At 37.0% G+C, this 19,102-nt stretch overlaps 1 protein-coding gene across 10 annotated transcripts in view; it reads left to right on the top strand.

Annotated features, from left to right (window-relative positions):
* Positions 1–19,102, top strand: part of GUCY1A1 (guanylate cyclase 1 soluble subunit alpha 1) — a 63,777-nt gene that overhangs the window by 12,475 nt on the left and 32,200 nt on the right. The window contains exon 3 of one of the 10 annotated variants that reach the window (XM_070611527.1): positions 11,281–11,448. The exons of the other annotated variants lie outside the window; for them this stretch is intronic. The gene's annotated coding sequence lies outside the window, so the exon portion shown is untranslated. The remainder of the gene's footprint in view (positions 1–11,280; positions 11,449–19,102) is intronic. 10 annotated transcript variants of the gene reach the window in all.

Below are 19,102 nucleotides of genomic sequence, written 5' to 3'. Positions count from 1 at the left end.
AGTATCATTTCCCCCCCTCTTCATTATCTTCCTCTTTTTCAAAACTCTGGCTGTTTTTTGGGTTTTTTTTTTTTAATCTTTGAATTTTAGAGGTCTGATAACAATCTGCCTAGGTGTGATTTTTTTTGTATTTATCACGTGTGGGGTTTGCGGAACTTCTTGGATCTCTGGGTTAATGCTGTTATCAACTATGGAATGTTCCCAGCCACGATCTGTTCAAATATTTCTTCTCCTTCCATTTCCTCTCTCTTCTGTTTTTTTTAGGCCGCTAAATACATGGGTGTTAGACCTTTTGCTATTGTTCTACAGATTTCAGATGCTCTTCTATTTTTTGCTCTTTATTCTCTTTGTGTTTCTGTTAGGATTATTTCTGTTAAACTGACTTCAAATTCACTGATCCTTTCGTCTGATGTTAAGCCAGTTAAATGGAACTTTTTATTTCTGATAGTGCAATTTTTATTTTAAGTATTTCCAATAGATTCTTTTTCTTTACTTTCCATTTCTCAATGTAAACTCTCTATTTCTGCATGCTATCCAACTATACCACTGGATTCTTGAGTATGTCTGATAACAGCAACATCTGGGCCATTTCTTGGTCTGTTTCTATTATCGGTTTCCTCTTGACCATCGGTCGCATTTTTCTTCCTCTTCATGTGTCATGTATCAGGGAGGTGTGTCATATGCCACACATATATGTTAGGTTACAAGTGTGGAAGACTGAGTCAGTCTAAGTTTTGGGGCTTCTCAGGATTTTAATCTATCATGCAGTAATGAAACGTTTGATGAAAGTTTAACCACCTTCTCTTGACCCCTGTCTATGGGAGATTCTGTCACCTTCTACCACTTATCTGGGATGAAAATAGCCATGGGTGTCATCTCTCCTGGGGCTTGTTATTTATTTACTTACTTTGGAATCTAGTTCATTTAGGTTTCTTTGAGTCCTCAACTGAATTTTTTTTAAACAAGTTGGCTAAGATATAACTTACATACAATAAACCTCACATAAATAAAATATACAATTAGATAAGATTTGACATATGTATACCCCTGTGAAACCGCCATCACAGTCAAGATAAAAAACGTTTCTGTCATCCCTAAAAGTTTCCTTGTGTCCCTTTCTAATCAGTTCCTCCCTCCTCCTCTGTCCCCAGGCAATCATTGATCTGTTTACTGTACTTACAGACTTGTTTACAGTATCTATATTTTATGTAAAAGTAATATGACAGTAGGTACTCGTGTGTGTGGTCTCATTCACTTAGCATAGTTATCTGCTTTGTTGCATATATCTTCTGAGTAATAGTCCTTTGTGTGTATGGCTGTACAATGTCTTTTTTATTCATTCATATGACGAAAGATGTTTGAATTGTTTCTGGTTTTTGGCTGGTACAAATGAAGTTGCTTTGAACATTTGCGTACAAGTCTTTGTTTGAATCTGTTGTTTACCTTTCTCTTGAGTAAATATCTAGAAATGGAAAAGCTGGGTGTAGTATAGGGCATGTTTAATATTTTAAGAAACCACCAAACTGTTTTTCAAAGTGGCTGTGTCTTCTTACATTCCCACCAGCAGTATGTGAGAATTCCAGGTATTCCACATCATCACTAACTCTTGATATTGTCAAACTTTTAAATTTTAGACATTTTGATGGGTTTCTGCCTCATGACTAATAATATTGAAGATATTAAGAGATATTTATTGGCTTTTCATATATCTTCTTTAGTGAATGTCTCTTCAGATCTTTTGCACATTTTTAAATTGAATTGTTTTCTTATTTAGTTGTGAAATTAATTTCTTTGCTTATATGTATGTGGCAAATGTTTTCTCCCAGTGTGTAACTTGCCTTTTTGTTTATTTAATGGCATCTTTTTGAAGAGCATAAGATTTTTAAATTTTGGTAAAGTTCAGTTGATCATCTTCTTTTATGTTTCATGCCTTGTTTTTCCTATTTAAACATCTTTGCTTCATACAAGGTTACAAAGATTTTCTCCTATTTTATTCTAGAAATTTTATAGTTTAACTTCTACATTTAGGTCTGTGGTCTATTTAGAATTAACTTTTGTGTGTAATAGGAAGTATGGATTAAAATTCATGTTTTTCCATGTGGATATTCAGGTATTCCAACATCATTTATTGAAAAAGGTTTTTTTCCTCCATTGAATTGCTTTGATACATTTGTTGAATAATTGAACATACAAGTGTGGGTCTGTTTTTGGACTCTATTCATTGATCTCTATGTTACTCCTTTCAAAACACTAGCAAACTGTTTTGATTACTGTAACATTATAATAAGTTTTAAATCAGGTGTTTAAGTCTTTTAGTGTTGTTTTCTTCTTTTGTATTGATTTAGCTATTCTGTGTCTTCAGTTAAATCTTAGCATCATTTTGTCAATGCCTAACAAGACAGCTGGCTGGGATATTGATTGGGATTGCATTGAATGTATAACCTCTTTAGGGAAAATTGATACCTTAACAATATTGAGCATGGTATGTCTCTCTATTTATTTGGCCTTCCTTAATTTATCCTACCAACATTTGTAGTTTTCAGTATAGAAGTCTTGCAAATCTTTGGTTAGGTTGCTTCCTAAGCATTTTATATTTGTTGAATTATTATAAATGGATTTTTTAAAGATATCATTTCTCAATTGTTTACTATCAGTACAGAAATTACAATGAACTTTTGTGTATCAGTCTTCAATCTTGCTAAAATTGCTTCTTAGTTCTAGTTGTTATTTTGTAGATGTCTTGGAAAATCCCACATAACCAATTATAGATACATATAACAAACAGGAACAGTGTTAGTTCTCTCTTTCTAATTGTTTTGACTTTTGTTTCTTTTTCTTAACTTATTGCAACGGCATGGATCTAACTTCAGTACAGTGTTGATTAGATGTAGTGAGAGGAGGCATACATGCCTTATTCCTGATCTTACTGGGAAAGCATCCAGTCTTTCACCTTCAAGTATGATTTTAACTGTAGTGTTTTGGGGGTTTTTTTTGGTGAGGAAGACTGGCCCTGAGCTAACATCTGTTGCCAATCTTCCTCTATTTTGTATGTGGGAAGCTGCCACAACATGACTTGATGAGCAGTGTGTGGGTCCGCGCCCAAAATCTGAACCCACCGACCCTGGGCAGCTGAAGCAGAGCACATTAGCTCAACCATTACACCACCAGGCTGGCCCCAAATTCTAGTTTTTTATAGATGCTCTCTTAATAGATTTTTTTAAACTATGATTGTGTAACTTATCGAGCTAGTTCATATTATTTGTGTTGGAGTGGAAATCTCTTGTGATTTTTATACAACCTTATCAGAAGTAGAAGACTCTATACTTTGACCTTGTTTGAGCTAACTTTGTGTACTGTATAGTAAGTATTTCCGTTTACAGAAAGCTACCAATATAGAGGTAAGAATGTAGTAATATTCTGATAGATATATATATAGAGAGAGGGAGAGATATAGAGAGATAACATAGAAATAAAGAACAAGAGGTTTCCTATCCTCAAAATCCTTCTTTCAAACTTAATTTTTCTCAATCTGTTAGCCTTAATGTAACTTTTGCTTGATTACACTGTAGTATTTACTCACCGTAACACCTTATTTCCTTTCACTTTTACTCCACTATTCTTGTTGATGTTTTTCTCATAAAAGTCATAAATGTCTTTCTAATCTAAAAATCAAATCATATTTTTTCAGTCCTCTTGCTGTGGACTGAATTCCCCCCTGTGTCACCCACCCTCAGCTAAATTCATAAGTTGAAGCCCTAGTCACCAATGTGATAGTATTTGGAAGTGAGGTCTTTGGGAGATAATTAGGTTTAGGTGAGGTCATCAGGGTAGGGCACTCATGATGGGATTAGTGCCCTTATAAGCAGAGACAGCAGAGAGATTAGTGTCTCTTTCTGTGTCCTGTGAGGATATAGCAAGAAGGTGGCTATCTGCAAGCCAGGAATATAGACCTCACCAGAAGTGGACCGCGTTGGTGCCTGATCTTAGACTTCTAACCTGCAGAACTGTGAGAAAATGAATTTCTGCTGTTTAAGCTACCCAGTCTATGGTATTTTGTTATGACAACCTAAGCTAAGTAATACATCCCCTTACCCTCTTCATATTCTCAACATACACTTGTTTTTGAACATATCCTCTTCGGTGTCATTCTCATCATATTTCTCTGATTGCTGCTTCTCCATCTTAGTCATAACATGCTTCTCTAATTCTTAAATATGAACGTTCTCCTGAATATTAAATTTGGCCATCTTCTCTCTCTACTTGCAGCCCTTTGATATTGAATAATTTGAATTAAACTCCTGACTTTAATGGCTTCCTCTATGTAGAGGACCACAATGCCATATCTTTAGTCTGTTATGCTTTCCTTAAGTAAAGATTTCAGTTTTCACATGCATCTCTATCTAGATGTCCCACCAGCAGTTCAAGATCCATGTATGCAAAACAAAATTAACATCCCCTCTCCCACCCCTACTTCTGTTACTTCTTTCTATTATTGGCACCATTATCCTTCCAGACAAACCTCAGAGTCATCTTGTTCCTCAGATCTAGTCAGTTGCCACATGATGCCAACTTTAATTTTATAATATCTCTAGCACCCATCCTTTCCTGCCCCTTCCCACAACTTCCTTCATTCCTCGTATTCACTTACACTGTTCTCCCTCGACGCCACGCCCTTTTGCTAACATCTTTATGTCCAAACCCATGGCATTTTCAAAAATAAGCTCAAATTCCATACATTCCCGGAAGCCTTCCCTGGTTATACTTTTGCTACCTCTGCCTAAAAGTGATATTTCTTGTAAACATCATTAATCCTCTATCTCTAACTATTCTCCACTTTTTATTATAGCCGTTTAAGAAAATCCAATATATATATCACCCATTCTAGACTTTGAAGAAACTTAAAGAAATGAAGAGTTTTATTCTCTTCAGAAGCTCAGCAAATATTGATTGAATTATAAATGAATTCACTTATAACTCCTTATAAAACTTTTTTCAAGAAAAACATTTTATACACTCCAATTTAACCTCATTTTACTTGTATCTTAAGGCTTTTTTTTTGCCTGTGTTTTGCACTGTATATTGGTTATACTTAACAGCTTAATATTAGCATATTTTACTGACCGTAGTTAATATTTATTGAATGCTCAATAATATGTGATACTGTACTCAGTGCTTCTGATGAAGCAATGAACTATAGGACCCATGTATGGTTTGTCATTTAGCTAATTTCACAGTGAAGTGGAAAAGGAAGATAGGGAATTACATGAGCATCCTTGGTCTCTTTAGCAGACCTTAGTGAACTTCATAAATTTCTATGTATAGTGAGATTTCTTTCTTCCAAAAAGGGTAAATAATAAAAGTAATAAAATAGGGAAAATAAATGATAAATATAATAAAACATAAAATAGCTAATAAAATAAAATAGAAAAAGGAAACATATAGGAAAACTTTTTGAAGAATTTTTCTTCTCAAGTCGTGTGTCATTTACGTATGTGTATTTGTGTCTGCACATAGGAAAGATCCAGGGAAAATAAAGGCAAAAGCTTGAGTGAATTTGATAATAAGGACTTCGGCTACTAGATTCCTTCTATGTTTATACTGATGACTTCAAGCCAGTAATTCTGTCTTTTAATTTCAGCATAAAATAACTTACTAGAAGTCCAAAGTTGGATAAATTGTGATCTGCATTAGCTGGATAGATTAAGGCCGGAAACGTACCTAATTTTCAATTAAGTGGCAAAGACAAGATAAGGAATAAGGTTATTTAGAAAATATCTTTAGGGAATTGAAAAAGGACTAAGGAGAGCTTCTTGAGAAAATACAAAAGATGATGAGACAATCATGAAAAAGAGCCTAGGAAAATATTTTAGAAACTGTAGACAACCAAAGCAATTCTAGAGTGTGTATTGTTATTAATGTGATATGTAGATGAAAAGTAAGCCTCTGATTGGACTAAGATGAAGTATTTATGCTAACTCTCAAATGATTAAGTGTGGAACTTGAATTAAAAGTATAAAGTGTTAAATTTTTCCTCAAAGTAGTCTCTGCAGTTGGGGGTCCACAAAAGGAGGATTCAGTTGAGGAAAGTGATCAGAGTATATTAGAGTGAACTCTGAGCTCATTGTCAAACTGCCTGAGTTCCTGTCTGACCTTAATACTCAAGAGCTTTGGGGTTTGAGCCAAGATAGTAAAATCTGGACGTCTGTCATCTGCAAGTGGGAAGGATTGCAATAAATAATCTCTAACATCTCTTCTAGTTCTCTTATGTAATGCCTGTGTCTTTATGTTGACTTTTATATAAGAGATACTGAAAGGAAGAAGAAAAATTGTTTGGAGTTTACTGTGAATAGGAAAGTTTCTTTTAAATTTCCCTATTTGAATCAATCAGAGGCGAGAAGGCGTTAAAAGAATATGGTTGTGGCTTTGGATTTAACGGGAAAGAAGTCAGCCCTTCTCAACATATACTTTGTGAGTAGCCAGATATACACCTGCAAAGTACATGTTCAGAAGCCAAAATTCATTTCTGGTAATGATTTCTTCTAAACTGATCGTTATGTAAAAATTCAGAATGACTTGAATTTGTGTTGGAATTTGTTGCATTTCTTGTGCTGGCATGGTTCCAGTATAAGCATCAAGGATCTGTGTCCCAGTCTTGGTGACAAAAGGTCATTTTCTCTCTCGAGAATCAGAAAGAGCTGTGCTACTGAACTGAGAACTCAAGAGGGCCCCTGACTGCCCATCAGTCTCTAACCAGTCAGTAACCCATTCCCCCGGGAGCTTCCAGAGACATATTTTCCCTGGGTCTCCAGAACTGTGCAAGTTGGGTGAATTGTAGAAGAAAGAGGTCTTATTCAAAATACAACTTTCTTCTGTGTTGACATTAATCTAGTTCATTTCTTTCACTTTTATTAGCCTTTTCCCTAGGACTTTAAAATAAAATTTCTCTGAAAAACATACTTTCCTATAATTTATTCCTCTGCTTTATCATAAAAATCCTTTAACTATGTCAGACACCCACAGTCTTTCTAGTTGTCTTCTAATCCTACTTTGGTTCCTAAAACTAGAGAGGTTCAAAGTAAAATTTTGCAAAATGGGGTCTCCTTAGAGCTCACTGGGAGAGTGAACTTCCTCTTGAAAGAGTCTCTCATACCTGCATTTCTGGAATATCTAGGATCATTCCCCCAATTGACATAGCCAACAGTCTCACCTTCCATTTCCTTTCTGTCTTCTATTTTAGCAGACAAAGTTAATCTTTCTTTTCCAAGACTATATATATTGGCAGAGGAATTTGAGTAATAATCACCATGGTATATAAAAAAACCTTCATTTATCAAGGCCACCCAGAGTATTGGCTCTCTAATCAGATAGACCTGCGTTCATTTCCTGTTTCTGCTACTCACTAGCAATGATCACAGACAAGTTAGTTACTGTATATTTCACATTCTTCTTGTGTAAAAAATACTAAAACACACAGACACACACACACATATACACCTTTTCCCCTAGGACTGTTGTGAAAATTAAATGAGATAATGTGTATGATGTCCTACATGGCCCTTTGAAGCAGAGGTCTGCAAACTGCTTCTACAAAGGACAAAATAGTAAATATTTTAGGCTTTGCTAGCCATGTGGTCTTTGTCACAGTTATTCAACTCTGCTGTTGCAGTTTGAAAGCAGCAGCCATAGGCTACACATAAATGAATGAGTCTGTAAAAGTAAAAACTCCTGTTTTTCCTCTGCTATCAGTACTTTACTTCTCACACCAAATATGTGTATTTTCCTCACCAAGCAATTCTCCAACACCAATCAGATGTCCTGTGATTTAATTCAAATCTGACACTATCTACCTGGAGTTCGTGTCAGATCTCATAGATTAAGGGCTCAGTTCCCCGAGACTGTTCCCACTTCAGATGCCAATCACGAGTCCAGGCTTCTGGTACTTCTGACCAACCAGCTCTAAATTGAAGTTCCCATGACCCCCTCCTCAGGTTCAATAATATGCTGGAATAGCTCACAGAATTCAGGAAAACAATTAATTTACTGGATTATCAGTTTATTATAAAAGGATACAACTCAAGAATAGCCAGATGGAAGAGATGCATAGGGCAAGGTATGGAGCAAAGTACTTGAAGCTCATGCCCTCTCTGGGTACACAGCCCTCCCAGTACCCCCATGTGTTCATCAACCCACAAGCTGTCTCCAAAACCCCTTCAGTTAGGGTTTTTTATGGAGGTTCGCTATGGAGGCATGACTGATTAAATCATTGGCTACTGGTAACTAACCTTCTTCCCTCCCCTGAGATCTGGGTGGGACTGAAAATTCCAACTCTTTAATCACAGGGTTGCTCCCCCTGGCAACCAGACCCCATTTTGAGGCTATTCAGGAGCCCCTAGGCACCAGTTACTTATTAGCATACAAAAAGACACTTACTAACTCTGGAGAGTCCAAGGGTTTTAGGAGCTCTCTGCCAGGAAACAGGGAAAGGGGGAGGGTGGGCAGAGACCAAATATATATTTCTTATTATGTCACACCATGGCTGTGTTCCAATGGAAATTTATTTACGGACACTGAAATTTGAGTCTCATATAGTGTTCATGTATCATGAAATATTCTTTTGAATTTTATTCAACTGTTTCATAATGTGACTACCATCCTTAGCTTGAAGGCTAGACAGAAACGGACAGCAGGCCAACCCTTTAAAGGGTCCTGAGTGTCTGGTGTTCTCCTCAGCGCTGCTTTAGCTTTGCCTGACCCTCCCAGTCCTGGCCCAGTGTAGGCATCTCCTCCACTGCCCACGCCTCCACCACTGATACATTTGTTCCTGTTCTCCAGGTTTTCTCTCTGCTGTTTTCCTGTGTGGCCAGGCCTACACTTCCTGATTAATTTTTTCTTGGTTAGGTTGGATATTTATCTCCAGCAGTGCTTAAAAGTCTTAAGTTTTCATGGCTATATTAGTTTGTCGTTCTTTTTCTCAAGGATATTGGGAAAAGTACTAAGGGCTGGATTAGAAAAATCATGAGGGTCATTACTGTCTTCTTCCAGAATCTTCTTTCCAAGTAGGACAGGTTAGAGCCCAGATAATTTGACTTTCCTCTACTATAGGGTGAATTCTGTGCTCCTAAGCTCACCCCTTCCTTCTCATCAAGGATGAGGCCACCCTGATATCTCCTCATTGTTCAAAACGTTAATTCAATTGTTGCACAAGTGTCACAGTCAATCCCAGAATCCATTTTACTCTTGTCAGAAACCCCCTACATCTGACTTAATTTTAACCAGACTCCAGGTTAGTTACTTTGATTTCTCAAATGTCCAAAAATTAACATGCTTGTTAGTGTCTCACCTTTCTGGGCTCATCACCTAAAACTTTCTACAAAATAAGTAAATATTGAGGAGGTAAGTAGATAAAAGGGTCAACCCTTATTCAATATTGAAAAGAATAGCTTTAAAAGCAGTGATTAGAGACAAGATTCTTTGTATAACAAATACTAATCATTTGTCAATCTAGCATTCTAAGAAAAGAAAATGATATACCATAGAATTTCTGTTTCAGCTTGGTTGTTATGAGTTTATTTTCTTTAAAAAATTTTCCACATTGGGAATAATGTGCATTTATAGAAAATAGTATGTACTCCAATGACATAAGCCTTCCTTGATTTATATAATAGGTTTGATATAATGAGCAGAAAAAGAGATTTCCAATCTAACATTAGTCTCTCAATTTTTATTCTAATATTTTATTAAAGAAATCTGGCATGCAACTTATTAGCTAATGGGATTACGTAAGATAAAACCAAAATAGAATCTTACTGCGCTGGGCTGTGTGGTAAACTCTATTATTTTGTAATTGAATAAAAGCCACCCTAACTATTGACACAGATATTACTTTCTTGGTATGCATTAATGTTCTTCAAGTGAAGAATGTTTTCTATATTTCTAGAGCACCAAGCACCTGCTGTATATCAGAATTCCCTTGGCTTTGAAAAGTCATAAGAAAAAGTGTCATACATATAAAACATTAGTGGATCTGAGAAGATAGAATAAATGTGTTAATCACTTATTTAGTGATTTATGTTAGCATGATTCTCCTATAGAATGACTTCACACATATTTTCTCTAATCCTTCCCATATCCCTGTTTCATCACAATTTTGCCATTTTACGGGTAACAGGAACCCAATGAAGTTAAGAAACTTGTTCAGTGTCAAACTACTGCTTGAGTAGTAATTTTTTTTAACAATTAAAAAATTTTATTCGTAGGAAACTTATGCTAAGAGAGATAAATGATCTATCCATGGTTACATAGCATATGATTGGATAAACCAGATTATCTTAACTTATAGTATTTTTGCAATGTAAACAACATGATATGTGCATATCATCTACTAAAATATGCTAAGATGGCATTAGTGAGGTTTCAGTTAATCCCACTTTACAAGAATATCAGATTGATAACCAATTTCTATAGGTACAAATGGGAATATATATCAAAGGCCTTAAATATTTTCTTTCCTTTTTATTATTTATTTTATTTATTTATTGAAGTATAATTGAGATACAATATTGTGTTAGTTTTGGGTGTACACCGTACTGATTAGATATTTATGGACATGGATGTTTATAGACATTATGAAATGATCACAGGGATCAGTCTAGTTACCATCTGTCACCATGCAAAGTTATTGCACTATTATTGACTATATTCCCAATGTTGTACATTATGTCCCCATGACATTTATTTTATAACTGGAAGTCTGTACCTCTTAATCCCCTTCTCCTATTTCACCTGCCCCCCAGCTTCTCCCCACTCTGGTAACCACCGGTTTGTTTTCTTGTATCTCTAAGTCTGTTTTTATTTTGTTTTGTTTGTTTGTTTTGATTTTTAGATTCCACACATAAGGAAATCATATAGTATTTGTCTTTCTCTGTCTGACTTACTTCACTTAGCATAATACCCACCAGCTCCATCTCTGTTGTCACAAATGGCAAGATTTCATTCTTTTTTTATGGCTGAGTGATATTCCATTGTATATATGTATATATATACCACATCTTCTTTATCCATTCATCTATCAGTGGATGCTTAGGTTGCTTCCATATCTTGACTATTGTAAAGAATGCTGCAGTGAACATAGGGGTGCATATATCTCTTCAAGTGAGTGTAATCCACATTTATTCATCACGTACTGTGTGCCAGGTACTTTTCTCAGTGCTTTGCATTGATTGATATTTACTTTCACAACACGTTTATGAGATAGTTGCTGTAAGTATCCCTGTTTTCCAGATGGAGAAAGTTGAGGTAAAGTTAAGTCAAGAACTTGACTAAAGCGCAGAGCTGTTAATGGGGGAGGCAAGAAGCAAGCACAGACCATCTGGTCCTGAGGCCTGGGGTCCTCATGCTATACTAACGCCACTGCCTCAGGGCACAACTGTGCATGGCAGCAACTCTTAGGTGAGCTGACTTTTCCAAATCATGAACTGTTGTACTAATCATCCTCTGCAGATGTATCTACATATATATATGTCAGATACTTAAAAAATCATCATTACAGAAGAGGGAAAATATATGTGTATGTATGCATGTATAAGAAGTCAAAGATGTGCTTCCAGGACTTTCTGAGTGGCCAAAATTAAAAAGAAGAGAAAATGGAAAGATTGTAATGTCATTATTCATCAGTTTCATTAAGCCACTTAAATGAAATTTATCAATCAACTCAGCTGTTTAATCATCATGGATTTGTTTTCCTTTTGAAAGTTTCATCAGGTTATATTGCCTAAATCATAATGAGGTCTGAAAAGTCTTGGAGAATGTGACCTTATTGAGTGTTTTGCCCAGGCAGCTAAGTAGGCTTTCACTTTACTTGCAAATTTAAATCAAACATTGCTAAGAGTACAGGCATTTCTGACATAACACAAAATATGTGTTCCTGAAAGACCGTATAGGCTGCAAAACCATGCACTAATGATAAAAGGACTTATGGGAAGCAAATGCATTAGAGTGAAACCAATCACCACTTATGAACACTAGCAAAAGCAAAACCATCCTAAAAAACACACCAGCTTGGAGGAAAAGACAGGTTGAATTCCAATGTATACAGCACTACAGTAATTATACGCTTGAATTAAGGGAAAAACGGTGAAAGTAGCTTGATGGGCAGGGACTATAAGAAAGTGCTGAGCCTACTGAGTTATGGAGACAAGGGAAAAATAAAGGAAAACTTCGTAATAAAAACTTCCAAGATAGGGCGCATGGTCAGATTGAGCTAAGAGGAGAACCTGGCGTGCGTGGGGATCTAGGCTGGCTGCGACCTGATACTGGCATCATTCATCTGTTTAGAGTTGTGTCTGAGCCAATTCATGCTACAGAAAGACACAGTATTGATCTGAAAATACATACAAACAAAATGGCCTTTTATAGGGTAAAAAGGAAGTACAGGGGCTGGCCCCGTGGCTGAGTGGTTAAGTTCGCGCGCTCCGCTGCAGGCGGCCCAGTGTTTCGTTAGTTCGAATCCTGGGAGCGGACATGGCACTGCTCATCAGACCACGCTGAGGCAGCGTCCCACATGCCACAACTAGAAGAACCCACAACGAAGAATACACAACTATGTACGGGGGGCTTTGGGGAGAAAAAGGAAAAAAAAAAAAAATTTAAAAAAAAAATCTTTAAAAAAAAAAAAAAAAAAAAAGGAAGTACATTTCTCCCTTAACTCGTTTCATGATAATTATTGTATTTTCAGTAAATTTATTTTTAAAGGACTAAGTCTCTGTAAGGATCTATTTTAGCAATATAACTATGGTGGGGATTATAGAAATAGCTACAGCCAGTAGTTTTATATATCTCAGGAAGAAAATATTGAAATGTTTATCCGATTTCCTCATGACCTGCATGACCTACCATAAGTGGTCATGATAAGTGGTAATGATACTTAATTTGAAGAGATAGTAACTGCGTGTTTTCAAATTTCAGTGATCATCACCCTGGGGAATTTTTAAAACATAGATATTTAGGATTTATAGTCCCAAAGCTTTTGCTCTTTAATAAGTTGTAAAACATTCTGTGAACATTTTGATGTAAGAACAGAGACTCCCCAAATGCTAACTATTAGAGTTAAAATTTCCCTACCACAGAGTGTACTAAACTTTGCTATTACTTCAAAGATGTCACAGAATTGCCCCCTAAGACCAATTTAAAAAAAGGTGTGGATCACGCTCACTTTATTTTTAATAAAGAATTAATGTAGTTTATTAAACATAATTTGCATCTGGTACTGTGGCTTTAGTGACGTGGTTACCATCGGGAGATGGGGGGATTCCTGGTATTTCGGGTCCCTAGAGGTGACATTGCCATCGCCTTTAGAATTGACCTGCTTGTTTCGGGAGGGTCACCAGTATGGGCTCTCTAGTTAGAAAAATTTAAGACATATACCCTCCACTCTTCCTAGAGATCTCTGGAGACACCTTCCCCTTGCTTGCAAGTGCAGTCTGTTGGGAAGGTGAATGCTCTGTTCTGTAATATAAGTTGGAATCAGCTTTCCCATGTCTGGGCTTTTGAAGAGTGAGAAATTGCTTTCCAGAAGGAGATTTTAACAGTAGAATTTCAGCCCTCCAAATCCTATAAAGTGTTGTGTAATATTGAAAACCCCAAATCGGGGCTTGATTATAATGAGTGACCAAAGTCATGGGAAATGTATTATGGTCTATTTTGATTGCTCTTCATGGACCCTAGAGTCTTTCCTTGGCTGTGATATTAAGAATTAAACTCAGAGACATGTGCCCTCCCTTTTCTTTAGCCCCTATGTCTAGTCAGTAGTCAAGGCCTGTAGATTCTATCTCTGAAATACTTCAGGAATTGATCCACCTTTTCATCTTCAGGGTCAACATTTTAGCCCAACCCAGATCAGCCTCCTGTTCAACTCTGACCCATTTCTCATTCTGCATTCAAGTAATCTTTTAAAATCTAATCTAATCTATTCACATTCTTACTTCTTAGTCATTCATTTGATTGCCCTTAGAATAAGAGTTCTAATTTGTTTAATGTGGTTTACAGAGCCCTCCAAAATCCTGACCTCTGCCTGTCTCATCACTCACCATCATCACCTTGCCCTCGCTGACCCCATCCTCTAGCCAGACTGGGATTATTTCAGTTCCTAGAACATGACTAGGTCTGTCTTGACCTCCACGTATGCTGTTCTCTCTGGAACTCTCTTCACCTGGCTCAGGGGCACAGCTCAGCTCAGCTGTCTCTTCCTTCTGGGTCTGGACCCCTGATTACTACTCCTGGAGCACTATGTGCTTCCCCCTTTTGTAGCACATGTCACACTTGGAACTGATGTGTCAGAAATAATTTTCCTGCTGGTTGTAAACCCCATGAGGGCAGGCAATGTCCTTTATTCATTGCTCTGCCCCTGCGTCTAGAAGAGTACCTGAGACATAGTAGGCCATTCATAAATATTTGTGGAATACAATGAAAAGTGAATAAATGAATGAATGAATGAAGTAGAAGGCAATCCAGTCTGTGGGAGTGGAGACTATAAAAAAAAAATGCAAATGGCATGGAAAATTCCAGTATGTTAAGAGCCAAAAGATTCTTGAGCTTTGAGTTTTAGGAGCTCGTTGTTGAATTTAGCAAGGAGGGTTTCAGTAACATAGTGGAAGCAAAAGCCAGAGAATGGCAGACTTAGGAAGAAGTATTGTTTAAGGAAGTGAACCCAGCGCATAAGGCCTGATCTTACAAGAAATATGACTCTAGGGGGAGCAGATCACGGTAAAGCTAGGGAGGATGATGGCAGGAAAGGGTCTACATTTGCTTGTCGTTTTTCTTAGCTTACTGCGGAAAGACTTGGGTGTTCTCCCCCATTTTTCTGCTTCTTTGTCCTGCTTTCCTAATATATCATAGGAGAAAGTGTGATAAATATTTCCTGCTTCAAAGTGAAAAGAAACACATTTTAAAAGACTGATTTATGGGATTTTATTTAATATTTTTTCAATTTTTGAGGAATGAAAACTTTATGAATTTTTGGTCTACCGAAAAATTAGGCTGTTTTCTTGACATTTGTTTATGAAATTGGTTGTTCTAATTTGTACTGGAGTGTGCAAACTTTATCCTTAACTAAGAAAGTTGTTTTGAAGTTCTCTCCTCCTTTCAGCTACTCTTAAAAATCTAGACTTTTAGGGGTTGGCCTGGTGGTGTAGTGGTTAAGTTCACATGCTCTGCTTTGGTGGCCCAGGGTTTGTGGATTCAGATCTGGGGCACGGACCCAAGCACCACTCTTCAATCCATGCTGTGGTGGTGTCCCACATACAAAATAGAGGAGAATTGGCACAGATGTTAGCTCAGGGATAATCTTCCTCACCAAAACAAAACAAAACAATTAGACTTTGGAATTTAATCTTAAAATACTTACTTCTCTTAAATCACAAATTTTGGCATGGCTAGGTCAGAGGTCTGATATTGGACATTAGATACAACTATTTGCTTTTACCATGGAGACTTAATTCCCAGGCTCCACCCCCCTCACCCTACCCCTGGTGATTTCTAATTTGAAATCTGCTCTTTAAGACCTGATGTTGTAAAAGAGGCTTTCTGTGTTAGAGAGTATGTATAGGGTATTTTCCTCAGGTCTTTTTACGTGTAGAAAGCAAGATTTTTGTACTTAATTCACTCCTAGAATTTAAATGTTGGGAGCCCCTCCTGTGAGCAATAATGCATCCTGGTTATTAATATGAAGCCAATAGCTGGGTCATTATTCTCACCATAGCAGAGTTAATCACTTACTAGTAAAAGGGACAGAGCATTCAGTATATTTGGAGGCTGTTTAATCATCAACTTTGGGGATGATTAACCTCTTTGAGTTTCTGTGACCATATATCCCACTGCTGGCCAAGGCCTTGTCACCAAGTTTATTACTTTAATTAATTTGTTTTTCCCTTACCATGTTACTACCATTTCTACAACCAGCTATGTACTGAATTCAGCAGCCGACCAACCCATTTCTGAAGTCACTGCTAATGTTACATACAAAAATCATCACTAGTTTAGTTAAAGAACATATTTTGTATTCCTGGCCAGCAAACACAAGACAGACATAGGTTTCCAAGGTATCAGCACTGTGTGCATCTGTTTCATAGTGTAATTTCATCAGTTGAACAGATGAAGAATGCTCATTAGCTTGTTTATACATATGCGATTTAATGAGACTAAACACTTAACTGATCTTCAAGTAAGCAAATCTTGTTTCCTGTTGCTGTTTTTACCTTAATAAAAAACAGTGTTAGACACATTTTCTGGAAATTAGTGCTGCGCAATACAGGAGAAGAAAGAATTTCAAGGAAGATTGACTGGTCAGTTGTGTCCTGCTGCAGTGGGATTAAATAGGAAGATTAGAATAAAATTATTGGGTTTGGGGACTAGAGTTGAAATCCAACGTTACTGAGAAGATTAAGCTTAATGGAAGACTTTATCATAAACTATATTATATCAAACTCCTAAGTCTAATGCTAAAATTCTAATATGCACCAGAATAATGAAGCAGTTCTATAACTTCATTAGATCCAACCTATAATCTTCTAATTTTTATTGCTTTTCTCTTTTTTTGAGTATCCTCAAAAAAAATTCTAATTATTCTTATTCTAATTTCTTCTTCTAATTGTTGTAGTTATATTTTGAGATAAGTGAAATCATGGCATTCAATTAATAGACCTCTTCTTCCTGAAATTCAATACAAAATAGTGGTATTATAATTTTTATAAATAAATAGTTATTTAATATTATCTATTACACTCTCTTGTATTGCTTCCAAGTTGTATAAAACAGGATCCAAGGAGGCTGCTATATTTTGGGAGTGGGATGGGTAGAGGAGATGAAGAAGTAACTGGCCCCATAGTCAAAATTATATTTGGATTAAAATGCTTTAGTTAACTTGTTCAGCTTTTTACAACCAGGGGTCAGCAAAGTAAGGCCTGTGGGCCAAATCCTCTGCGTGTTTTTGTAGATAAAGTTTTATTGGGACACATCCATGCCTATTCCTTTGTATATCAGCTATGGCTACTTTCATGCTGCAATGGCGGAGTTGAGTCATTGATAGAGACCTGAAGAATTCTACTCTCTGGCCCTTTACAGAAAAGTTTCATGACCACTGATCTAAACCATATATGAGGACAGGAGTTAGTAAATAGTAGCAGAGTTATGTTGAGATGTATTGAAGACTGAGAAACAGATATCTGTGGATTTGAGTCTTAAAAGAAACGTGATTGAGAGCCTTTGATTTTTAGATCTTTTGGAATGCAGGTAACCATTCTGCTTATCACCAAATTACCTTTGGGCCACTCAGTAGCGTGCTGAGCCAGACAGCTTCCTATTCTATTCTGGCAGAATATGTTTTCTGCTCATGAATATATAGGATCTTCCTTGCACCTTCTTGAAGATTCATAAATTACATTTAATCACAGATTTTGCATATGACATTAAGTAACAGAGAGTACTGGCAGCTTCTTCTTCTGATCTGTAAGCATCCATAATCTTCCCCCTTACCTGATATCCCATGACCCCTCAAGGCCTGTTGGATATTGAATTAGCTTCCTTATTTCTCCCAGTTCAGAAAACAAATTGTCCATTGTTCTGAACTTAGTAGATAACTTATTTGTGACAAATTACAAGCTGCCACTTATACATATTAAGAACATATTAAGAGCTTTGAGGCTCATAGAAAAGAAAAAAATAATTGAACTCCAGTTATAAATACTGAAATATAAGGCTTTATCATGGATGATTCACATACCACCAACCAATGAGCAGCAGAATTATGTTCTTGTTTGCTTTCTAATGATATACCTGTAAACCGTGTCTTTAAGCCTGATTCTTTAGAAACTAGTGTATCTTGGTGATACGAGTTTGAGTTAGTAGAAAACGCATTGGTTCTGGAGCCATATGGACCTACATTTGAACCTTAGATCTGTCACTGTCTAGCTGTTCAAATGAAAGAAAATGACCTAAACTTTTGAGCCTCTGGCCCACTGGGGATAATAATACCTGTGTCATGTGATTGCCAAGAGGATTAAACAGTTCCTGTGAGGCATAAATGTAAATACAGAGTGCCCAGCACTGTGCCAGGCCCATCGTAGGGGTAAGTAAATGGGAGTTCTCTTCCACTCTTTTTTTTTTTAAAGATTATATTTTTTTCCTTTTTCTCACCAAAGCCCCCTGGTACATAGTTGTATATTCTTTGTTGTGGGTCCTTCTAGTTGTGGCATGTGGGACGCTGCCTCAGCGTGGTTTGATAAGCAGTGCCGTGTCCACGCCCAGGATTCAAACCAACGAAACACTGGGCTGCCTGCAGCAGAGCACGTGAACTTAACCACTCGGCCACAGGGCCAGCCCCTCTTCCACTCTTTTTTATGTTTTGTGATTTTTCTAAGAATGGAAGTAGTTGGTGGCCACAGTTAATCAAGATTGTTAGCATTGTCAGTAAGCTGAACTCACAACCAGAAAGTTCCAGTGACAAATAACTAGCAGTAAACGGGTTGTGACATCAACAAAACCAGAAGTCCAAGAGAAAATTTGGTGAAATGGCCTTGTGTACAATTTCAGTGGGACTCTGGGAAGAGAGGCCTTCTTGGTTTACTCCACTGTTGTCTAAATTCAGATCCAGAGACCCCTGCGATCCATTGGCATGTTCTTAGGGATCAGGAGTTCTTTGCAAAAATATTCTGCGTTTCTTACTTTTGTATTTTTATTTTTTTTGAAGATTGGCCTTGAGCTAACGTCTCTTGCCAACCTTCCTCTTCCCCCCTGCCCCAAAGCCCCCGTACATAGTTGTATATCCTAGTTATAGGTCATTCTACTTCTTCTGTGTGGGATGGCGCCACAGGGTGGCCTGATGAGCAGTGTGGAGGTCTGTGCCCAGGATCCGAACTGGTGAACCCTGGGCCACTGAAGCAGAGTCAGTGGACTTAACCACTCGGCCACGGGGCCGGCACCTTTGTTTTTTATTTTGATGATATTTTTAAATTATTTTACGTGTAGAGACAAGTGTCTTTTTTTGCAGTAATTGTTTCAATTAATTTTTTTTTCATCTAAAACTCAGTGTTTCAGATCTGAAAACATATAC

The sequence above is a fragment of the Equus przewalskii genome, chromosome 2, assembly GCF_037783145.1.
Source record: "Equus przewalskii isolate Varuska chromosome 2, EquPr2, whole genome shotgun sequence".
Lineage (NCBI taxonomy): Eukaryota > Metazoa > Chordata > Mammalia > Perissodactyla > Equidae > Equus > Equus przewalskii.
This window is presented reverse-complemented; position numbering and strand designations above follow the sequence as displayed.